The sequence below is a fragment of the Pteronotus mesoamericanus genome, unplaced genomic scaffold (assembly GCF_021234165.1).
Source record: "Pteronotus mesoamericanus isolate MK-2021 breed Mesoamerican mustached bat unplaced genomic scaffold, CSHL_Meso_final scaffold_118, whole genome shotgun sequence".
NCBI lineage: Eukaryota > Metazoa > Chordata > Mammalia > Chiroptera > Mormoopidae > Pteronotus > Pteronotus mesoamericanus.
In genome coordinates, this window is record NW_026555301.1 from 12,113,141 (window position 1) to 12,138,924 (window position 25,784).

Here is a 25,784-nt window from a genome sequence, read left to right on the forward strand (position 1 = left end):
TAGACCAAGCACCTCCAAAATACAAATTCCTATACACAATGAGCACTTTACTTAAAATGAATACTTAAGTAAATTAAGTATGTTCAGCTCAGTAGGCAACAAACCATAGTGCCAAATGGAAAAAGTGCAGTTGCAAATAAATCTCAAAAACTAAGTTAACTTTATAAAATTTAATACAGAAAATATACTGATTTAATAAAATAAATAGGATGTAATTTATTAACACTTCACTCTAAAGAATGCATACTGGGACATTTATAAATGGTGAGTGAATCTTAAGAACAGTTTATTGGAATAGATGCTGGCTAAATAGAAGTGCATATTGTGAAACACTAGGGGTGGTATATGTTTTGTCACATACTTTTGTTACCTTGAGGTAGATAACACATGTGTAACAAATTCAGCATTCATTTTCAGGTGCCGTTGGTATCATGTGTTTATAAGAAATGTGTACAGTATGAAAAACTTGAAAATACTCATGAATGAAAAATGTCTTAGAAAAAATATATATTTTCATGTAATTTTGTACATACTGTGTAAATTTCAAGGCAAGATTTTTGTTTCTTATAAAACAGGTCACTGTTCTATAAGAGAATGCTTTTTACTTGTCTTAATGCATTATTTTGTCTCTTCCTGCATTGCATTGTTTTGCTCTATTCTTTATTTTTGTGTGCAAACAACATGCCAGTTAAAATGAAAACCATTTCACATGTAGAAAAAAAGTCTGGATTTTAAAAATCAGGAACTAATAAAATCCCTTCTAAATGACACCACCTGATTTAAGTATAAAAAATGACTTATACACTAGTAATATAAAAAACAAACATATTTCATGAAGAATACAAAGAGAAATGTCTGCTGAGTGTTTTAGTTTAGATGTTTCAGAATGCTGCTGTAGGTTTTATGAGCAATCTGAGGGGAAGATTTCATAGCAGAAGGTGTTAGTGTGGCCTGTGTTTACTTAAGTGGTGACCCAACTGGACTGTGAAACTGTGGGAGGCCTATGGATTCAAGCTGCTTGTTAAAGAGGAACTCACCACTGTTACTCAGAAATCCTTCCTCATTTCCTCTCTCCCCACAAGCTTCCCATCTTCTATAGGCTCAGTATCTAGCATTCCAGTATCTTTCCTACTAAAGAACTTGTCCAAGTAGCTGGTGTGTTTTCCTTCTCAATTTGTTCATCCTTCCTTCTCTCACAACAAAACTGATTTATGAAAAAACAGTCATCTCCACTACCCACAAACTGACTATCCCAAGAATACTGGTACAAGGCTTCTAACTGAGCCAAATTTGCTGTTCCCTTTTCCTGTTTTTCTTAGCTTACTGACTTTGATATCAAACTTTTCAATTCAAGTTGGGACAATGAGCTATTCAAGTCATTTAATTTATCGACAACATCAGTAGGCTTATGTTGTGAACTAAGATGAATAGTCCCTGCAATAAAAGAAAGTCAGATCCCTGGTTCTTTCCCTTTCTTTTTCAGCCAGTTGCTGTGATGCCTCCTCTAGAGCTATCTGTGCTTGAACGAATCTATTCCTCTCAGTTTGACTTGCCCTTCTTATCAGATTTTTCTTTGCTTCTTTCCAGTTGTAAAGATCTATAATAAGCTTGGATTCATAGTAATGGTTAACTTCACTCTCTCCAAACTAAGTTATCTAAATATGATGATAACCTCATTTTTTAGTTACAAGTATGGCTACATTCCAGATCATAATATTTGTTTTCATCATGATCTGGGTACTGCCAACAAGGCTCAGTAGAGTAATTGGTATCAAAAGCAGGATCCTCCAAATACCTTTAATGATCTCCATCCAAATATTTTCGTGGATCAACTTGTACTTCTTCTTCATCAGTGACATCAGACAAAGCTCTTGGGTCATGCTGAACTTTATCAATATCAAAGTTGTTATGTATAGGCCAATCACACTCTGAAAACTGACAATGATACCTTTCCCAGTCATAAATGTGGCTATGAGTTTCATCCATAAGCAAAATATCATCATCTTCATCTTCAACATGGAATGGATGACTGGAAACTGGCTCATCCATTGGAAAAGAATATATGCTCATGTAAGGATAAGAAAGCGCTTCTTTTGCTGTCAACTGATCCATGGGGCTAAATGTCAAAATTTGTTCCAGGAAATCCAGGGCTTCTTGACTAATTCCTGGAAGCAGCTGAGTTAAAGTTTTGTGTGGCTCAGTCATGTCATTTCTAATGTAAACTGGAATTATGCTGAGAAGCTCCTGATAATCTTCCTCATGTACAACAGGAATAGATTCTAAAATTAGCTGCATATATTCAAGTTTATGTGCACCTGCAAAGAGGGTTTTACCATTCAGCATTTAAGCAAAGATGCAGCCTGCAGCCCACGTGTCAATGGCTTTAGTATAATTATTAGGAGAAAGTAAAAGGCATGGAGATCTGTACCATTTAGTAACCAATCCTTCAGAAAGATGACCCTTATGGGAATAATGGGGATCCATGATCCATGCAAGACCTAAGTCACATATCTTCAGCTCCAAGTCTTCAGTATTAATGAAAAGATTAGCTGGTCTGAGATCTCTGTGCAGTATATTTGCAGAGTGAATATATATGAGCCCATGTAACAGCTGATAACATGAAAAGCTGGGCATGCTTTTCGAGTAAAGGGCCCTGCTCCAGCACATTAGCCAAGTCTATCTCCATGTACTCCTGAAAAATGTAAACACTGTTCTGTTTGGTAAAAGAGCCCACATCATCTGTTAACTGGCTTCCACTAGGACCAAGAATTTCAAACACTTTCACAATGTTATCATGGTCAAGTCTTCTAATAATTTTGATTTCATATAGAGCATGTTTGACACTCTGGGGATTAGTAAGGACAATTTTCTTAATGGCTACTCTTTTGTCAGAGTCATTGTCTATAGCAGAAAAAACCAAGCCATTGCTTCCACAATCCAATGGTTTTAAGTGCATATACCTGGAGCCCAGGTCAAAACCATGAATGTTGCTGACAATTTCAAATTTCCCTGCCATTTTGAAACTCTTACTATTGACTTTACCTTTTGAATTGTTGAACTTGTGTAAACAAAGAAGAAAACTGTCATTAAAAGGAAAGATCTTTCCAAAAGGGAGAACAAAAATAATTTTGCTTCCACAGCAAGATGGTTCCTTGATATTCATTGCATATGCCAACCAGGCCTGTTGAGTTCTCCTTAGATTTAAAGCTCAAAAAGCTATCTTTATATTGAGAATTAAAAAGATTGCAGTACTCATAGTTCAAGAAAGAGAAGCAACTCTGTGCAGACGTTTTAAGAAAACACTTGAGAAACTCAGACGTAATGAAATGACATAGTAGGCACTCAGATTTACTGTGCTAAATGATTTAACATTTAACAAAAATGTGAATAAATATGCACACAACAGGCTTTTATGAACATTTTCCTCGCAGTACAGATACATTCAGTGTTGGACTGGTCCTGAGCAGCATCGTTCTAAGGTGCTAGTAAGCACTATTTATGTTTTGCTTCTTTTCTTTCTTTGTTGCTGTATATTTCAACAGGAAGCACTGGCAGCTGTTGGTTAACAGATGTCTTTTGTTAGTGATCAGGTGGCTCCAGATCACCACAATCACAATCAAAGCTACCATCCATCTTACTCTGCTACAATGGAACTTCTCTGACTCATAGAGGGAGTGCAGGGCCCATGGACAGCCCCCAGTGTTGACTCAGGTCTCAGGCTGTGCTGGCAGCCGCAGAGTCTCCAAGGCCCTCACTTTGCTGCAGTCACCACCATGTAACTGCAACCCATGAGAGAAGGCGAGGGAGAGGGGCCCGGATTCAGTTGCTGATAGATATGTATTTATTGCCATTTATATTGTTCATAGTTTTCATCTTTCTTCTTAAAGAAGACCCTTTAACATTTCATGTAATCTAGTTTCATGGTGATGAACTCCTTTAGCTTTTTCTTGTCTGGGAAGCTCTTTATATGTCCTTTGATTCTAAATGATAATTTTGCTGGGTAGAATAATCTTGACTCTAGGTCCTTGCTTTTCATCACTTTGAATATTTCTTGCCAATCCTTTCTTGCCTGCAAAATTTCTGTCGAGAAATCAGCTGACAGTCTTATGGGAGCTCCCTTGTAGGTAACTAACTTCTTTTCTCTTGCTGCTTTTAAGATTTTTTTTTTGGCTTTAACCTTTGGCATTTTAATTATGATGTGTCTTGGTGTGAGCCTCTTTGGGTTCATCTTGTTTGGGACTCCCTGTGATTCCTGGACTTGTATGTATACTTTCTTCACCCAGTTAGGGAAATTTTCTGTCATTATTTTATCAAGTAGGTTTCCAAATTCTCGCTCTCTCTCTTCTCCTTCTGGCAGCCCCATGATGTGAATGTTGGTATGCTTGAGGTTGTCCCAGAGACTCCTTACATTACCTTCATTTTTTAAATTCTTTTTTTCTTTTTGCTTTTCTGATTGGGTATTTTTGCTCCCTTATATTCCAAATTACTGATTTTATTCTCAACTTCTTCTTCTCTACTGATTCCCTGTAAATTATTCTTCACTTCAGATAGTGTATCCTTCATTTCTGACTGGTCCTTTTTTATGCTTTCTATGTCCTTTTTAGAATGTTGAAGTTCTCACTAAGTGGATTGAATATCCTTATAACCAGTGTTTTGAACTCTGTTTCTAGTAGATTGCTTGTCTTCATTTTGTTTATTTATTTTTCTGGAGTTTTATTCTGTTCATTCATTTGGCACATGCAATCTCCTTGTTTTGGCAGCCCCCCTATGTATGTTTCTATGTGTTAGGTAGAGCTGCTACATCTCCTGGGCTTGGTAGCATGGCCTCGTGTAGTAAGTGTTCTGTAGGGGTCACTGGCACAGCTTCCCTGTTCACCTGAGCTGGGCACTCCAGGTGTGTCCCACTCACCCCTCATGTAGGTTGGGTACACCTTCCTGTTGTAGTTGAGCCTTGATTGCTGTTGTCACCTCAATGGGAGGAATTTATCCCCAGGCCAGTTGGATGTGAAGACTGGCTGTGACCACTGCAGAGGATCAGCTGTGCAGGGGCCAACCATATATAGCAGGACTTACTTTAGAAGGGCTCAGATGCCTTCTGAATCCTCCCCTTGAACATACCCCTCATGTAGGTGGTTAGGTGGTACTTTGATATGTTCTGAAGCTATCCATGGGTTGCACTGTCTTTGGGGACCTCCCAAAAACTACAGGACAAGTTCAGCCTGTGTTGCTCAGGGCCACCCAGCATGAGCTACAGAAGAATTTGCAGATGGCTGCTACTTGTCTGGGCTTGTAGGTACCCAGGAGAGGCCAAGCTGTGAACCAAAGGTGGCTGCCACTAGTGCTGGGCCTGGGACCACTTAACAAAATGTACAGTGTGCACCAAGGCCAGGTGCTGCTTATTTGAGATATTTTAGTTAAATCTGAAGTATGGGCCAAGACAGGCCATTTAAATGGAAAAGCCACTGGAAGCAGCTTAAGTGGGCCCAAAACTTGTGTGGGGTGGGGTCACTGGGAATCACAAGGGCAGGGTGAACAGAGATAGCAAGGTTGATGGAAACTCAGATATGGTTTCCCCCCTGCTGGCTCTGTTGGGGGAACCTCAGAAAAAGAACAATGGCCTCTGCCAGTACTTCTGTCCCTCCAACTCTCACCCTGAAGCCAGACATTTCCGTTTTTCCTGTATGTCCCTGGTGCCTTTTGAGATACTGCTCCGGTGCTGGGGCTCAGAGCAAGTGAGACCAACTAAGCCTGAGCACAGGCCCTTTAAGAGGAATAGTCTGAAACTCCAGAAACATTCCATCTCACTCAGCCACAGTCCCTGCTGGTTTTTATAGCCAGAATTTTTGGGGACTTCTCTTCCTGGCATTAGAACCCTGGGCTGGGGACCTGGTTGGGGCTAGGACCCCTTGCTCCTCAGGGGGGACCTCCACAGCTCAGATATCTTTCCTGGCTTTTACATACCACACACAGTTGTGGCACCAGCTTGTTCTGCATCTCCACTCCCCCTACCAGCCTTGATATGGCTTCTTCTTTCTATCCTTAGTTGTAGGACTTCCCTTCAGCTGGATTTCAGGTGGTTCTGTATGATGGTTGTTCTGTAGTTTAGTTGTAATTTTGATGTGAGTGTGGGATGATGAGAGTTCAGATTCTTTTTTTTTTTAAAGAAATAAAAGATTAGAGGTGTAGCTGAAACCTCTTTCTCAAACACTTCATCTTTTCATCCTCTTCAGAAGGGTCAATATTTGAAAGTTGTGGTATATTATACTTTTTAAAAATTTTTTATTTTTAAATCATGTTTATCCTATTACAGTTGTCTCAATTCTTCCCCTTTTGTCCTCCTCCACCCACCCTACTCCGCCCCCCTCCCGCAGTCAATTCCCACTCTGTTGTCCATGTCCATGGGTCATTTCTACATGTTCTTTGTCTAGTCCCTTCCCCTTCTTTCCACCATTGTCCTCCTTCCCCATGCCCTCTGTTACTTTCAGTCTGCTCCATGTTTCCATGCCTGTGGTTTATTTTGTTTGTTAGTTTATTTTGTTGAATAAATGCCAATTATAGGTGAGATCATATAGTATTTCTCTTTCACCAACTGGCTTATTTTTCTTAGCATAATATTTTTCAATTCCATCCATGTTGTCATAAAAGTTAGGAGTTCCTTCCTTACTTCTTTCTTTCTTTTTAATGGAGATTGATTTTATTTATTTTTTAAATGTCAAAATCCATTGTAAAATATTAAAAAATTTAAATCCAATGTAAAGTCTCAACAATTAAAACAACATGACACCAGCACAGAAATAATCATGTAGATCAATGAAATAAAATGACAATTCTGGAAACAAACATATATATTTGTCTAATAATATACGATTCAATTGATATTTCAGGTCAATGGAGAAAATAAGGCTTATTCTACAAATAAGGTGCATGGACCACTATTACTAGAAATAAAACAAATATAGAGCTCTATTTCACACATTATACAACAAAATATTCAGGGAGTTAAAAAATCAATATGAAAGAAAAAACTGGCTGCTGTCTGTCTCCACCAGAGTCACTACGCTGTGTCTGCGTCCTCCAGTCCCCTGCTGACCTGGCCGCGCCATGGAGGACTACCATAGCCTGACCAGCAGAAGCTGCAGGCCCTGACAGACATGGCCAATCACCTGCACATCAGTTCTATCCAGGCCACCACGGCAGCTGGCTCTGGCCACCCCACATCATGCTGCAGTGCCACAGAGATCATGGCTGTCCTCTTTTTCCACACCATGTGCTACAAATCCCAGGACCCCCGGAGTCCTCACAACAACTGCTTTGTGTTCTCCAAGGGAGAACATGCAGCTTCCATCCTGTATGCCATCTGGGCTGAAGCTGGCTTCCTACCTGAGGCAGAGCTGCTAAACCTGAGGAAGATCAGCTCTGACTTGGACGGGCACCCTGTCCCAAAACAGGCTTTCGCTGATGTGGCCACTGGCTCCCTGGGCCAGGGCATTGGGGCTGCTTGCGGGATGGCTTACATAGGCAAGTACTTTGACAAAGCCAGCTGCCACGTCGATTGCCTGCTGGGAGACAGGGAGTTGTCGGAGGGCTCCATGTGGGAGGCCATGGCCTTCGCTGGCATCTACAAGCTGGACAACCTCATTGCCATCCTTGACATCAACTGCCTGGGCAAGAGCAAGCCCACCCTGCTGCAGCACCAGTTGGATGTGTATCTGAAGCGCTGCGAGGCCTTTGGCTGACACATCATCATTGTGGACGGACACGGAATGGAGGAGCTCTACAAGGCCTTTGGCCAGGCCAAGCACCAGCCAACAGCCAGCATTGCCAAGACCTTCAAGGGCCGAGGGATCACAAGGATAGAAGATAAGGAGTTTTGGCATGGGAAGCCCCTCCCACAAAACATGGCTGATCAGATCATAGAGCCAGATCCAGAGCAAAAAGAAGATCCTGGCAACTCCCCCACAGGGGGATGACCCCTCGGTGGACATCACCAATATCTTCATGCCCACTCCACCCAGCTATAAAGTTGGGGACAAGATAGCTACCTGTAAGGCCTACGGGTGGGCTCTGGCCCAGCTGGGCTATGCCAACGATGGCATCATCGCTCTGGATGGGGGACACCAAGAATTCCACCTTCTCAGACCTCTTCAGAAAGGAGCACCCAGATCGCTTCACTGAGTGCTACATTGCTGAGCAGAACATGGTGAGCATCGCCGTGGACTGTACCACTCGCAACAGGATGATACCCTTCTACAGCACTTTTGCAGCCTTCTTCACGCGGGCCTTTGACCAGATTTGCATGGCAGCCATCTCCGAGAGCAATGTCAACCTCTGGCTCACACTGTAGCATGTCCATTGGGGAAGATGGGCCCTCTCAGATGGCCCTAGAAGATCTGGCCATGTTTCAATCAGTCCGCATGTCAACTGTCTTTTATCCAAGTGATGGAGTGTCTACAGAGAAGGCAGTGGAATTAGCAGCCAATACAAAGGGCATCTCTTTCATCCGAAGCAGCCACCCAGAAAATACCATCATCTATAACAACAATGAGGATTTCCAAATCTGACAAGCCAAGGTGGTCCTGAAGAGCAAGGATGACCACGTGATTGTGATTGGAGCTGGGGTGCCAATGAGGTCTTGGCAGCTGCAGACCTGTTGAAGAAAGAGAAGATCAACATTCATGTGTTGGACCCTTTCACCATCAAGCCCCTGGACCAGAAACTCATTCTTGACAGTGTCCATGCTACCAAGGCCAGGATCCTCATGGTGGAGGATCACTACTATGAAGATGGCATAGGTGCGGCCATGTCCTCGGCAGTAGTGAGTGAGCCTGGCATCACTGTCACCTGCCTAGCTGTCAGCTAGGTACCAAGAAGCGGGAAGCCAGCTGAACTACTGAAGATGTTCGGCATTGATAAGGATGCCATTGCACAAGCTGTGAGGAGCCTTGTCACCAAGGCCTAGGGAGGGCCATTCTATACATTCCTGAGGGATTCTCGCAGAGGTGCTCAAAGATTTACTGAGAGGAGTGGTAAATATATGTTTTGAGGGGAAAAAAAGAAAGAAAATACAATGGTCTCCTACCATAGAAATTCACACCACAAAGTCAGGAAATCAAGACAGATCAATTTAAGAAGCAGAAGCAAAAAAGAAGAGTCTCACAAATAATGGGAAGACAAAGAAACAACCCCCAGGTGAAGGAAAAGGAGGAATCCCCAGAAAGAGAACTAGATGAAATAGAGGCAAGTAAACTATCAGATATTGAGTTCAAAACAACAGTTCTAAGGAAGCTCAATGAGCTCAGTGAGCTCAGAGAAAATTACCAAAAACTACAGGGAAACTACAAGGAACTTACTGCAAACTGTATCAGCATGAAAAAGGACATAAAAACTATCAATAAGAGACAAGTGGAAATGAAGAATACAATTTCTGAATTGAATTGAAGAACACAGTTGAAAGAATCCAAAGCAGGCTAGATGAAGCAGAGGAATGAATCAGTGAGCTGGAGGACAAGCTAGAAAAAAGCTCCCAGAAAGAGCAGGAAAAAAGAAAAAAGACTCAAAAAGAATGAAGAGGCATTTAGGGAAATGCAGGACAACCTGAAATGTAATAGTATACGTATAATAGGGATACCAGAAGCAAAAGAGGATGAGGAAGGGATGGAGAACCTGTTTGAAAAAGTAATGATAGAAAACCTCCCTAATTTGAGGAGAGAAAAAGTCACACAGATCCAGGAAGCACAGAGGGTCCCATTCCATAGGAACCCAATGAGGCCCACTCCAAGACACATCATCATTAAAATGGCAAATATCAAAGACAAACAGAGAATCCTAAAGGCAGCAAGGGAGAAAGAGGTAGTAACATATAAGGGAGCCCTGGTACAGCTAGCAGGTGACTTCTCAACAGAAACACTACAAGCCAGAAGGGAGTGGCAAGAAATACTCCAAGTAATGAAAAGCAAAGGCCTGAAACCGAGACTGCTCTATCCAGTAAGGCTCTCAAAGCAAATGGAAGGTGAAATAAGGAATTTACTGGACAAAAGACGGCCAGAAGAATACATCTCCACCAAACCAGCACTGCAAAATATGCTAAAGGGACTGCTTCAAGAAGAATAAAAGGAGTCTATGAATACCCAGTTCCTTTCACAGTTGCCAATACTTGATATTATCGATATTTTTAATACGTATTAATCTGATTGTGACAATGATGTGTTCTTTTAATTGTTCCTTTATTATTTGTTGAAACTAAACCTGTTTTTATATATTTCTTGCCTATTTCTATTATTTTTAAAAAGCTTTAAATGACTGTTTGGCATCTTTATCCATTTTTTGATTAAATGTTTGTAGAATTTTTCCCTAAAAGAAAAACAACTCTCAACCCTTTTTAAGATGTGTTGCAAATACTTTCCTGTTTTATTACTTGTCCTTTAACTTTTTAAATATGTATTTACTATATAGTTTAAATATTTAATACAATCATATTGTCAATATTTTATTTTATAGCTTCTGGGTTTGAATATTTTACTTCAAGGTAAGAAAAATATTAGTTTGTATTTTCCCCTAAAACTCCTTAGATTTTACATATTGATTTTTACTTTTTATCATTTTTATGTTTTTGTACATTGGCTGAACTTTGTTTAGGGGGTTTAAATATGTTATATAAATGAAGTCATTGCCATATATATTATATATATATTTTTTACTTTTTTAGCATTGTTTTTGAGATTAATTTATGTTCACAAATGTTTGTCTAATTTAGGAGTCAGCAAACTTTGTCTGTAAAAGATCAGATGGTAAAAATTTTTATCTTTCCTGGCCATTACGGTATCTGTCACAACTACTCATTGGAGTGAGAAAGCAGCCACAGACAACATGTAAACACATGGATGTAACCAAGTTCAAATAAAACTGATCCAGTTCATTCATATTAACTGCTGAATACATTATATAAGTTAACCAGTTTATTAAGTTGTTGTCCTCCTGAGGGAGATTTAGGTTTTCACTTTTTGTTGTTTCAGGGAAAGCTGGAATGAATGTTCTATATGTGTCCCTGTGTATATGTGAGAATTTTTTAAGGGTGGATACCTAGAAGTGGAATTGGTGTTCTCTTTCTCTTAAATAGAACACAAAATCTTTATTTGCTTCAAGTGGACCATATAGGCAAGGATGTATGGCCCTCATTCAGATGGGTGCTTGTATTCATATGGCTCTAATCTCTCTCTTTTTAGTGACATGGATGGGTGCCATGCACAGGATGAAAAAAGATGGGCTCATTCTGAGACCCTTAATAGGTTTCACTCATGTCTTCACTATAGGAACCTTCCTGATTGCTGAAAATTTGAAAGAGATATTTCAGAAAAAGAGGTAAGGGGTCCTGAATCTCTTCTGAGTAATACTTTAATAGTCCTCTACATTTATTTAGCACATTATGGTTTTAGGCTACACATGTGTATTATCCCAGTTTGAACTCACAATAACTTTGTAAGGAAGGCAAGAAAGCTTTCACAGATGTAGAAACTCATGTTCAGGGAAAGGAAGTGTATTATACAAGATAAGTATCAAATGTGTCAAAATACTCTAATTCCTGGTCCATTCTACTGCCTATTTGACATTGACCATAGTTTGTATCATACACTTACAAAAATGGGAGAGAATGTTCGGCAAGAGCTTTATATGAATGATCTTACAGATTATTGTAACAACCCTATTGGAGTAGGTGACATTGTATCACCATTTTCCCATATGGAAAGGAAGCACAGGGAGGTGGAATAATTGGCTCAAGATCACACAGGTACTATGTGGCAGAATCAAGATTCAAGTCTAAGTCTTTCTGATTATGAAGACAGATTTCCTTGTCATCTGGCTGCCTTAGTATGTAGTGATTGTCATAAGTTGTAAATATAGATGTTGAATACTTGAATTAATAAATGTTATTAAATTCTTTGGATACTTTCATTAAAAGTACTTTCAAGTAAGTTCATCAGTGCCATTTCCAGTATAAGTTACCATGATGGCTGTATTTGTCTTTGATAGGCAAAATGAGGCTAGTAAATGCACACACATAATATTTAAAAAACTCAATTGTCCTGGTATTCCAAAAAGTGACACAATGTCTGGGTATTGGTCATGACTTTAGTATGGGAAACAAGAGAATACAAATAGATGTGCTCCAAAGTCCCTCTTGCTGGCTCTTAGAAATTTAAAGGTTACACAGGATTTCTTAGAGAATGAAAACTTCAAACCACTGACTATTTCATCCTGAGTCTAGATTAAGCCTGGAAGTAAAGTTGCTTTGGTTAGTTTTATATAATTTCCTGAACAGGTCTCTCATACCTGGCTAGTCTACAGGCAACTCAAGTGAATTCCTACTGTTACACTTACATGCAGATCTTTAAATGGGTAAGCAAAGACAAAGCATGAATATTCTCAATATATTGTACAAGTCAGTCCATTATGCTGTGCTGAGAGGATGGGCTGGGGCCCTGTCAGGTCTTCAGGACCTTGGAGAGAGACTGCACCTGCCATGTAACATGTGACAGTGTTACTGAATAATTCTTAGGGGAAAGAAGAGCCTTTCATGTTCAGTTACTACTCTGTCATTGGATTCTATCACGTACTTAAGTTCTGTGTTTTGTAGGATTTCGTAGGATTTTTTTATGGACACATTCAGTTGCATAAGCAGAAAGTAAGACAAGGTTTGTATTATTAAACATATTATATTATTTTTAAAGATTTTATTTATTTATTTTTAGAGAGGGGGAAGGGAGGGAGAAAGAGCAGGAGAGAAACATCAATGTGCGGTTGTCTCTTGAGCGTACTGGGGACCTGGCCTGCAACCCAGGCATGTGCCCTGACTGGGAATCGAACAGGAGACCTTTTGGTTTGCAGCGGGCACTCTATCCACTGAGCCACATCTGCCAGGGCTAAACACATTGTATTATTAATATAATTCCTCTTTGATGATTTGTGATAAGAATTGTTCTGCATATTTCCCATGGTAAATAAGGATAAAATGGGATGAATTATGTGAAAATGCTTTGCATACTGTGATTATCACTACTAATCACTCACTAAATATGTGACCATGTATTATGTACAAGATTTTGTCTTCTCTTTTGTGCTTTTTCATTTTATATTTGTTCTCTGAATCACATTTTATTGGTACTTGGGCAGACGCATTGGCCAATTTGAAGTTGGACCAATTTCTGTAAACTGGCAATATTTCTCAATACAAATACCAAACAGCCTTTGAATTGCAAGAGGATTCAGAATGGATGCTGGCCATCTTCTGGCTACACTGGCTCACATTTTCATTTATAAAATATGAGTCAAAATTTTAGCTTCAAAGAGTAATTGCAAGAAATAAATGAGCTATATGTAAAAGCACTTCACAAATATATAGCACTGAACAATTTTTACCACTTCACTAGTTGGCATTATTATCCTTAAGGATATCTTGGTGTATAGCATTACTAACCTTACTGTCTGCAGTCTATATCTTTTCAACTTTTGAAGGAATATCAGAAATTTTATTCTTAACACTGAGATTTATTAAGGTACAGCTTAATTTTCCCATCTTATCAAAATACAAGACATAATATTTCAGCTATAACTTATAAAAAATGTTCAATTACACATAAGTGAACATACATCATGCTGTATACTTTACTGTTGTAAAATAGGTGTAAGTTACAAACAGATGAGCCTATGCATAAAAGTTATTTAATGCTGTACAGAAAATGGGTCTCTAAAAGTGAAGAAATGTCCATATTCTTATTATTAAAATAAGAAACACTTATCTTGTGACAACATTGGTTTTCAGTAGCTTTATTTCAATTATATAAGTGTCAGGCAGGCAACTGTTGTCCTTGAAGAATGTAAGGACTTGTTACCTCATCAACAGAGAAAAAGCTTTCTCATTAAATGCCAGATATGGTCTGAAGTCATTGATGACAGTTCAACTTTCTTGACTTAAAAATTTCTAATTTGTAGATTCTTTTGATACATATTATAAATAATGGTACAAAATTCAGAAGGTTCTAAAGGATTTAGAATGTCTTTCCCTTCCCATCCTCCAGCTACTCAGGACCCCTTCTTAGAAGCAGGTTTCTTTTATACATTCCATAGATATTTTATGCATATACAGATATATCTACATTTATAGCTATTTTCTTGTTTTACCCTGTTATGGGTTGAATTGTGCCCCCCTCCAAATTCATATGTTGACACCCTAGCCCCCAGTATATGGCAGTATTTGGAGATAGAGCTTTTAAAGAGGTGATTAAGGTAAAATGAGGTCATATGGGTGGGCCCTAATCCAAAGTAACTGGTGCCCTTTTAAGAAGAGGTGATTAGGACACAGAGGGGAGAACATGTGAAGGCAGAGGGAGATCTACAAGCCAAGGAAAGGGTGCAGAGGAAGCTAACTCTGCGAACACTTTGATCTTGGTGTTCCAGCCTCCAGCCCATGGTGTACATGTGCCTTTTCCCAGTCATTCGATGGAATGCCCAACTAGGACTCCTGTGATGTCATTTTGCAGAGGTAATTAAGTTTTCAAATCAGTTGGTGTCAAGATAAGGAGATCATCTCAGGGCAGTGGGAGGGTGGTGGTTAGCTGTCCACATAAACCTTTTAAGAGCAGAGAGTTTTCTCCATCTAGTTACAGAAGGGGAAGTCAGAAATTTGATGCATATGAATCATTTTATGCACGCTTGCTGACTTGAAGATAGAGGGGGTCATGTGGCAATAATGTGGGTGACATCTACTTGCTAAGAGCAGCTCCCAGCTGACAGCCAGCAAGGAAGCCAGGGCTGACCTTCCACAACCAAAAGGAATTGATTTTTTCCAGCAGTTAAAATGAGTTTGGAAGTGAATTTTTCTCCGGAGCCTGTAGAGAAGAACTCAGCTTGGCCAACACAGTAATTTTGGCCTTATGATTCCTTGAGCAGGGAACTCAACCATGCTATGTAAAACTTCTGACCTAAAACTGTGTGCTAACAAATGAGCATTGTGCCACAGTTTGTTACATATGCAGCAATAGAAAACTAATGGTGCGGGGGATGAAATAAGAGGGTCTCAGGATAAGCTCCTCCCCATCAACAGAAGCTGCATTTAAGTAGGTCAGTAGCATCTGCTTCTGGAAGAAAATGGGGTGGAGGATTGTGACTTATGAAAGAAAACTCAGTGAACCTGATTAAATTTATCTGAGGCAAGGTTGAGTTTTCAAAAAGAGACAGAATGGGGGCTCAAGTTAAATATTAGTAAAATGAAGTTATATTTTTACACTTCTAAGTTTATACTATGTGAAATAGATACTCACTGCTATTTTCTTTTAGTTAAAAGTGTTTAAGAATTTCCTTACCCTACAGTTTCTGCAGGACAATGATACATATATTTTGGTTTGTTGCAGACTATTCACATGCTAAGAAGTGTTTCCCCCTCTGCCTAGATCTTCCTTGAAACATAGATTGAAAGATTTTAAGAGAAACCTCTACTAATTGCAACATATTGACCTTTATGGATTCTGATTCAAATAAGCTTTAAAGAAAAATGATTATGAGATAATGGGGAGATTTGATTCCTGGTTAAATATTTAATGTTAAGGAATTACTGTTAATTTTCAAAGGTATGATAATGGACATACACATGTGTATGGGTATATACCTATATAATGAAAGGTTTATAGGTAAAATTATATGTCTGGGATTTGCTTCCAAATAATCTTGGGTGGCGGTGGGAGATTAGTAGGTTTATAGAAGACACAAGTTTGGCCATGATCTCATGATTCTTGAATCTAGGGTGATGGACACCTAGAAGTTCAGTGTATTTATTCATTATGACAAATACTTATTCTTATTTATTTTGTGTATTTGAAAGTTTCCATTAAGAATAAAAGAGCTCATTTTGACCCCATTCTGGTTTTGATGACAAGAAGCCTTTCCTTCAGCTCCCTTCATTCTTCTAAAAGTGTCTTGGCAGAATTTCTACTGCTCTTCTTTTATATCATCTCTCTCTTCTATTTCTGAACTCCATGATTTTTCTAATTTCACCACAAAGAAGAAACATGAAATTCATATATGTTGCAACTGAAAATCTTGTTGCTGAAAGGATGTACAGAAATAGCCTGAGGAGTAAAATTCTTCCCCAGAAAAGCAGCTGGGGAAAGATTTCTGTTTTACTTTTCTTCAAAATAAGGTTATTTAACATATATCTGAGAACAGTATAGTGAGTCACATTTCATTTTCAGTGCATGTTAATTGCACTTGAGCTAAGAAAAAGAAGTAAAAAATAATTCTTTAAACAAGAAGTTTATAAACAACAACAAACTTGACTTAGAGGGAAAACTATCTAGGATTCATTTCTTTTAGAGTAATTTATCCCTACTTAAAGACAAATTGCTCTACAGGTAATAGCTATTTACAAAAAGTTATAAAATTGTTCTTGGTTTTACAATGATAAATGAAGAATATTAAAATTCTCCAATGGAACAAGGTGTGCAAGAATTTTTATACTGTTCTCTTCTTGTTTAAACAGTGAGAGCAAAAATAACTTACTGGAATAAAAAGATAAGCAGTGAATGAGCATGCCACTAATGGAAGAAGGGGATATTTTCACAGAAGCAATACTTTTACCCATCCCATCTTTACTTGATGTTGACAAAAACATACCACTGACTCTTTAGTAAAACAAGCAAACAAACAAACAACCTGCTTGTGCACATATACCAGTTACTCTGTATATGACAAAAGAATAGTGAAAAAGAAAATGAAAGAATAAAGAAAACTATTCTGTGGTAGCCAAGGTGTGGTGAAATCAAATTGTGGTTTTCTAATTGAAAATGCCTTCTCAATGTGGAGGAACAGAGTTCTGGAGTAATGTAGTGGGTTCCCATTTTAGTAGACACCTCCTGTCTGCTCTAGAACACAAAATTCTATCTTCATCCTCCATTTTCAACCATCATTGATTGGCTACCTATCAGTCAATTGGCAGAATCTGATCTACCTCATTGACAAGCCCTGCCATTCACAATAGACTTTCATTAGTTTACTAATTAGTGTATGCAACTTAATCTTAAATGGCTCCACAAACCATCCTGCACCCCGCCCCGCTGAATTAACATGATCATGGTTCTCTGTTTTGAAACCTTCCTTGGGCTTTTTGGCCATGACAAGCCCTGGAATTTCACAGCTGCCACCTCAGAAAGGGAGTATCAGGTTGTCATCAAACCAACACAGAGTAGCACCAGGAACAGCAGAAGAAGCAGGCAAGAGTGGTCAGAAGCATTTTCTAGAATAAAATGAAAAAAATCCCTTGAAAATGTAAATTTAATTTGTTGGAACCTATTAGACCAGGGCACAGAAAGGTTTTTTTATAGGGCTGATTTCCAGTTGATTAATTGTGAAATAACTAGGACTTAACTGAAGAAGTCTGAAACTCCCAGGTAACTGAAATACTCGTGGAAGATAAAGCTCTTAGAGAGAAAGGGCTTTTCAACACACCCAAAAGAACAAGAACTGCCTATTCACAATAGCATCAAAAAGAAACAATAAAATATTTAGGGATGAATATAACAAAAGAAGTGCAGAACTTAAACTCTGGAATCTACAAAACATTGTTGAAAGAAATTAAGAAAGACAAACGGAAAGATATCTCAGGTTCAAGAATCAAAAGACAATATTACCAAGATGGACTGTTCCCCAAAGTGATCTACAGAGTCATTTAATGCTGTTCCCATCAAGATTCCAGCTGAGTCCTTTGCAGATATTGACAAGATGGTCTTGTCTTCATGAGCTCCTCTCCTAGAATTTCTTCATGGACTGTTGAACTTCCTCACAGTAGATTGAGTTCCAACAGGAAGGAGCATTCCAAGAGACAGGAAGTAGAAGCTGTTGGTTCTGGGTCTAGTTACTTATACCTGGGTCTAGTAACTAGTACCATTGCTTTTGTTGCATCTTATTGGCCAAGCAGTGGCAGAGCCTAGATTCAAGAATGAGGGAAATAGATTTCAACTCTTGAGAGGAGTGTTGAAATTTGGATCGCATGTTTTGTAACTGCCATACCCCATAGTAATTTCCAGAGCTGAGATGTGAATCTGGGTGTGTTTGAATCATAGAATTCAAAGTCTTAAAAATTCTGCTTTGCATGTCAAATAAGAGGAGTGAGAGATTGTGGGATGGAATAGTGGGAAAGTTATTTAAAATATTTTTAGTTGTATTGGAGAGGCAGTGGTTATTGTTATACTATCCTGCTCATAATCATGACCATTAAAAAAATACTTGTACTATTTATGGAAAATTTCAATGATGTAATTTTAATGCTGAATTTCTGGAGGTGGGATGGTAACTTCTATTAGAAATGAAGCAATTAAAAGAACAAACAGGAGAAAGGCTTATTTCTCTTTAACAACAGACCTGAAGACAGGACTCACTATGGGCAGGGAGACTCCTTCTATGTTTCGGTTTCATTAGAGAAGAGCAGTGTCTTTATTGTGGGCATGTCTTCACTCAACCCCCAGTTGCTCAACTGGGCTTTATGGAAACACTCAAAACCCCATTATTATACTTGACAGATGGGGCATGTGCCAGCACGATTTGAACCTGGTAGCACATCAAAATCGTAAGTCATGTCTTTATTCAGCTGTTGGTTTTATGATGCAAATAAAATCCAGCCCCTTCCCATTTATTGTTCCCAACAGTTCCTACACAGAGGATAAGAAAATTCCTGCCATTGCCCAAAGAGTTGCTTTGGGGATCTTGGATCTGCTACAACTAGAGATGAAGATTTACGTAAATCATAGGTACTAAAAGATGGGCTTAAGTGAATGCAATGTGGTAAATAGGATCTTGTGTATGGTAGTCAAATGTCACTACTAAAATAACACACTGAGTAGGTCCAGGAGCACATCATTTTCCTGTGGTATTCATTAACAGAGAGAAAAGAGTCATTTTTGCTAACCACTGAGCTTATTTTCCAGAATAAGTCATCCTGCCTGGGATACCCAAGAGATGCCCTCCGGGACCACACAGACAGCATGGCAGAGGCAGTACCTGCCCAGGTGCTGCCTCTGGGGTCCTGGTCCCCAGAGTGGTCCACTTAAAGAGCCCTGTGGAGGTAAGTCACAGAGTGGCCTGTAGTTTTGGCAGAAGGATGACTGCTTAGACAGTTCTATTAAAGGAGTAGGCAAGAAAACCATTTCAGGGGGTGAATCTCTGCCAGGACTTGGCTCCTTAGGACTAGAAATGATGAGGAAGCTGACTTAGGACAGCAGGGTCAGAGGACCCAGAGAGGTTTTTTTCTTTCCACTGTTCCCTGTCCTGAGTGCCCAGGGAACTCCCAAGAACATTCTCAGAATCTTTGCATCGCGGGGCTGCTGAGCACTTTGCTGCTTGTGCACCAGCTAGAGCCTTTCCACTCCTAATGGACTGGGAGCCATTAAGCACCATCGATTGCTGGCCAGGATGCAGCCCAACTCCTCCCTGGGTGGTTAAGGAGATGGGTGCGTCAGGACAGGAGCACTCACTGACTGCTGACTGCCTTCTAAGACGTAGTCCAGGCTCCACTAGAAGCCTTTTAACAGGAGCCTTTAATCAGGAGTAGAGACATCAAAAATTGAAGAAGAAAACGAAGCAGAACAGAATTTGAGGCCGACAATTTGACGTCAGTGACAATCTGAGGTAGCACACTTGGAAAAACAGCTGAGGGGTTTAGGAGAAGAAGGCTGGGGGGATGGGACAGTTGGAAGGGCAAATTTTGGAGTGAGCAGTTACTCTCTGGGAAGTGAGGGTCCAAAGTGAAGACTTGAAGCCTTGCCTTCTCTCTGTGGCCTTTGCCTTCCTGGCTTCATCTTCAGAATCAGCCCTGCAGAGAGTCTGCTCAGTCCTCACTGGGCAGAGAGCATTGCAGCAGCAGCCTTATTCCCCACCCAAGGGATTTAAAGATCAGAGATTGTGGAGGGCGAGGAGGCCTCTTGATTACATAGTAAAAGTTCTTTTTTATTATTGAGGTAAAATATACATAACATAAAATTTACCATTTTAACTATTTTTAAATGCACATTTTATGTTATCAAGTACATATTGTTGGGCAACCATCACCCCCATCCGTCTCCACCACCTTTTCATCTTCCCAAACCAAAACTCTGTATCCATAAACAATGTTTCTATTTCCCTCTTTGACCAGTCCTTGGTAACCACCATTCTGCTTTCTGTCTCTATGAATTTGACTTTTCTAGGTACCTCATTTAAGTGAATCCATACATCTTTGCCCTTTTGTGTTTTTCATTTACAATGATGTCTTCAAGTTTTACTCATGTCATAGCATGTCAGAATTTCCTTCCTTGTATGTTTACATAATAGTATTTCATTTTATGGTTCTATCACATTTTGTTTATTCAATCATCCCATCAATGAAAATTTAATGTATTCTACCTTTTGGCTATTGTGAGTAATACTACTATGAACATGAGAACACAAATATATTTTTTGAGTCCCTGTTTTCATTTCTTTCAGGCACATACCAAGATATGGAATTGCTGGATCCTATGATGATTTTATGTTTAATTTTTTGAGGACATGCTATACTGTTTTCCACAGAGACTTCATGTTCCATCTCAACAGCAAGGCACCAGGATTCAAACTTCTCCACATCCTTGCCAACACCTGTTATTTCTTGGGTTTTTATTGTTGTTGTTGTTGCTGTTATTGCTTGATTTTACTTTTTGTGGTAGCCATCTTAATGAGTGTGCAGTGGTACCTGATTGTGATTTTGATTTGCATTTCCCTAATGACTCATCATGTTGAGCATCTTTTTAGGTCCTTATTATCCTCTGGAATGTCTTCTTTGGAGAAATGTCTATTCAAGTCCTTTGCCTATTTTTAATATTTATTCATTCATTCATTCATTCATTTATTTATTTAAATCCTTATCTGAGGACATGCTTATTGATTTTTAGAGAGTGGGGGAAGGGAGGGAAACATTGATTTGTTGCCTCTCATACTCACCCCGACAGGGTACCAAACCTGAAATGTAGGCATGCGCCCTGATAGGAAATTGAACCCGTGACCTTTCAATTTATGGGACAATGCTCTGACCAACTGAGCCACAGTTGCCAAGGCTTTTTGCCCACTTAAAAAAATTTGTTATTCATTTTTTTGGTCTTTGAGTTGTTGTTCATTATATATTCTGGATATTAATCCTTTAACAGATAGATGATTCACAAATATTTTCTCCCATTCTATGAGCTGTCTTCCACTCTGTTGATAGTGTCCTTTGACATATAAAGTTTTAAATTTGATTCAGTTCAATTTTTCTATTATTTCTTTTGTAGCCTGTACTTTTGGTGTCATACCCAAGAAATCATTGTGAAATCCAATGTAATGAAGCTTTCCCCCCATACTTTCTTCTAAAAGTTTAATACTTTTAGCACTTATGTTTAGGTCTTTGATCCATTTTGAATTATTTTTTTATGTTTGGTATAAGGTATATAAAGGTCCAATTTCATTCTTTTGCAGGTGAATATCCAGTTTTTTCAATATCGTTTTTGAACAGACTGTCCTTCCCCCACTGGGTGGTAGTAGCCATTCCTTTTTTACTTCGGTAGATTTTGGTTCCCCAAACCCTTCAGATTCCATGTAGATGTAAGTATCTCTGTTGTAAGTCTGACTCTGCTTTTACCCTTTGGGGTCTGTGGCCCACTGCCTGCATGCATGGAAAACAAATGTAGTGTGGACTTACAGAGGTCTGAGGTTGTCTGGTCAGTACACATAGTGAAATTTGTATATAATCAAAATTAGCCTTATAAATCCTTGTATTACCCCTAAATTACATTGTGATACCTCTCAGTGAGTCAATCTCAGCTGGTTTCATCATCTTTGTTGGAACCGACTGCTTTTTGGAGGGTAGGGAGTTGAGCATCAGATGCAGTGATTGGCCTGCATTTAGGAGTCATTTTTATGAAAAATATGAATCTATACCAACAAAATCACTTCAGGATGGCAAGACGCTCTGTAGGCATGCTGCCCAGACACAGAGATTGTCCACAGGGACAGCAGAGCCCCAGCTCCAACTCACTGCTCATTCCAAAGCACATACCAGTGAGGTGAGGAGGTGACAAGGTGAGGATGTTGAAGACATGAGGATGTGAGGAGGTGAGACGGTATGCCGCTGGCAATAGTACATTGCGTTTCTCTCACTCTGCAGATCACAAAAGGTTTAAACTTGCAAAAGTTGAAAGGCATATAGTATGGCTCCACTATGAGCCATAGGCATCTGGGCAGCTGGCTTCTTGTGGGTTTCAAAATCACTTCTGGTCTACCCTTCTCCTATTCTTCTGCAGGGCCCTGTCAGCTGGGAGTACTTTGGCCTTCTGACCTCAGTGTGGCTTTGGCTTTGGCTCTACTGATGGACTGATTGCAATTTGTGATTTGGCTTCTTTATTTTTTTAAAATTTTAAAATCATGTTTATTCTATTACAGTTTTCTCAATTTTTCCCCCTTTACCCTCCTCCACGCATCCCAACCCAACTTCCACAGTCAATCCCCACTCTGTTGTCCATGTCCATGGGTCATTCATACATGTTCTTTGTCTAGTCCCTTCCCCTTCTTTCCACCATTGTCCTCTTTCCCCATCCCCTCTGGTCACTTTCAGTCTGCCTCATGTTCCCGTGTCTGTGGTTTATTTTGTTTGTTAGTTTATTTTGTTTAATAGAGTCCACTTATAGGTGAGATCATATGGTATTTGTCTTTCATCAATGCTTATTTCTCTTAGCATAATATTTTCCAATTCCATCCATGTTGTCACAAAAGGTAAGAGTTTCATCTCTTTCTTTCTTTCTTTCTTTCTTTCTTTCTTTCTTTCTTTCTTTCTTTCTTTCTTTCTTTCTTTCTCTTTCTTCCTTCCTTCCTTCCTTCCTTTCTTTTTTCTTTCTTTCATGCAGATTGATTTTATATACTTTTTAAATGTTGAAGTTAATTATAAAATATTAAAACATTTAAAACCATTATAAAGTCTCAGCAATTAAAACAACTTGACACCAGCACAGAAATAATCACGTAGATCAATGAAACATAATGAACATTCTAGAGACAAACATATATATCTGTTTAACAATGTAATATATGATTAAATTGATATTTCAAATCAATGGGTAAAATAAGGCTTATTCAACAAATAAGGTGCATGGACCACTATTACTTGAAAACAAATATAGAGCCCTATTTCACACATTATAGAAGAAATATTCAGGTGAGTAAAAAATCAATATATAGAATCTAAGGAGTTTTAGGAGAAAATACAAACTAATATTTTTCTTACCCCAAAGTAAAATATTCAAATCCAGAAGCTATAAAGTAAAATATTGACAATATGACTATACTAAACATTTAAGACTATATACTAATATACATATAAAAAAAGCTAAAGGACAAGAAATAAAATAGGAAAGTATTTGCAACACATCTAAAAAAGGGTTAATAGTTTGGGGTTTTTTTGTTTTTGTTTTTGTTTTTTGTTAGGGAAATAATTCTACAAACATTTAATCAAAAAATGGATAAAGATGCCAAACAGTCATTTAAAGCTTTTTAAAAATAATAGAAATAGGCAAGAAATATATAAAAACAGGTTTAGTTTCAACAAATAATAAAGGAACAATTAAAAGAACACATCATTGTCACAATCAGATTAATACGCATTAAAAATATCGATAATATCAAGTATTGGCAACTGTGAAAGGAACTGGGTATTCATAGACTCCTTTTATTCTTCTTGAAGCAGTCCCTTTAGCATATTTTGCAGTGCTGGTTTGGTGGAGATGTATTCTTCTGGCCGTCTTTTGTCCAGTAAATTCCTTATTTCACCTTCCATTTGCTTTGAGAGCCTTACTGGATAGAGCAGTCTCGGTTTCAGGCCTTTGCTTTTCATTACTTGGAGTATTTCTTGCCACTCCCTTCTGGCTTGTAGTGTTTCTGTTGAGAAGTCACCTGCTAGCTGTACCAGGGCTCCCTTATATGTTACTACCTCTTTCTCCCTTGCTGCCTTTAGGATTCTCTGTTTGTCTTTGATATTTGCCATTTTAATGATGATGTGTCTTGGAGTGGGCCTCATTAGGTTCCTATGGAATGGGACCCTCTGTGCTTCCTGGATCTGTGTGACTTTTTCTCTCCTCAAATTAGGGAGGTTTTCTATCATTACTTTTTCAAACAGGTTCTCCATCCCTTCCTCATCCTCTTTTGCTTCTGGTATCCCTATTATACGTATACTATTACATTTCAGGTTGTCCTGCATTTCCCTAAATGCCTCTTCATTCTTTTTGAGTCTTTTTTCTTTTTTCCTGCTCTTTCTGGGAGCTTTTTTCTAGCTTGTCCTCCAGCTCACTGATTCATTCCTCTGCTTCATCTAGCCTGCTTTGGATTCTTTCAACTGTGTTCTTCAATTCAATTCAGAAATTGTATTCTTCATTTCCACTTGTCTCTTATTGATAGTTTCTGTGTCCTTTTTCATGCTGATACAGTTTGCAGTGTCTCGTAGTCTTTTGTAATTTTCTCTGAGCTCACTGAGCTCATTGAGCTTCCTTAGAACTGTTGTTTTGAACTCAATATCTGATAGTTTACTTGCTTCTATTTCATTTAGTTCTCTTTCTGGAGATTCCTCCTTCCCCTTCAACTAGGGGGTATTTCTTTGTCTTCCTGTAATTTGTGAGACTCTTCTTTTTTGCTTCTGTTTCTTAAGTTGATCTGTCTTGATTTCCTGACTTTGTGGTGTGAACTGCCATGGTAGAAGAACTCTGTTTTTACTTTCTGGATCTGCCTCTGATGATGTCAGATGTCATCCCTGTCTGACCTTAGGCAGTCTGTTTGAGACTTCCAGGAATCTACTGTTTGTGGCTGTCTCCTTCATCTGTTAATCTAGTCACTCTGTACTCAGCAGGCTGCCTTAGACAGCTCAGGGCAGGCTGGAGTCCCTCCTGGGGGTGGGGTTATTGGGTCCTCTCATGCTGCTGCCAAATGGGGGAGGAGTCAGCACTGGGATCCCGCTGGCTACTCTCTCCCTTCTCTCCCCAAAGCCTCCATTCTCAGTCTCTCCTCAAGTGTCGCCAGACCTCTCTGCCCGCCATTTAGCCAGGGATATGCTACCTGTGGCTGCCACTCTGCACTCAGCAGGCGGATTAGACATCACAGGACAGGGTGGAATCCCACCTGGGCATAGGGCTGTTGGGTCCTCTGCCGCTCCTGCTGCTCCTGCTGCTCCTGCTGCTCAGGGGGAGTGCTCTCTGCCTGAGCAAGATGGCTACTGCTGCATGGGGGATGAGTCAGCACCGAGATCCCGCCGGCCACTCTCTCAGCTCTCTCCCCAAAGCCTCCTTCTCCAGTCTCTCCTCACTCTGCCTCCGCCTTTGCCCGAGACCAGGGTAAGTGGCTGCAAATAAACATTTATGTGTTGGCCCTTTAAATGATTCTTTGCATCTCCTGCTGCCTGTCTCTGGTAGAGAGCGACCCTGCTGCTTTTTGCAGCTGGCTGTTTTCTGTGTACTTTTTGGGCTCTGGTGCTGTAGGCTGGAGATTCCCGCTTTTGGTTTAGACCCCGCTCTTCTCAGGGGGATCCAAATGGCTGTTTCAATATCCTTCTGGTGCTGCTTCCCCTGGGCACCCCACCCACCTTCTCGAGTCTCTACCACACCCCTTACTGGTTAGATTGCGGTAAAGCTGATTCTTCTGTCTCCAAGGTTACAAGGCTCCTCTCTCAGGCTTGTTCAGTTGTTTGCTCCAGGTGATTTCTCCCCAATTTAGTTATAATT

At 39.4% G+C, this 25,784-nt stretch overlaps 2 pseudogenes; one reads left to right on the forward strand and one right to left on the reverse strand.

Annotated features, from left to right (window-relative positions):
- Window positions 1-867: 867 nt before the first annotated feature.
- On the reverse strand, window positions 868-3,016 carry LOC129081765 (mitogen-activated protein kinase 6-like; annotated as a pseudogene).
- Window positions 3,017-7,101: 4,085 nt separating this feature from the next.
- On the forward strand, window positions 7,102-9,011 carry LOC129081766 (transketolase-like; annotated as a pseudogene).
- The last annotated feature ends 16,773 nt before the right edge of the window (window positions 9,012-25,784 follow it).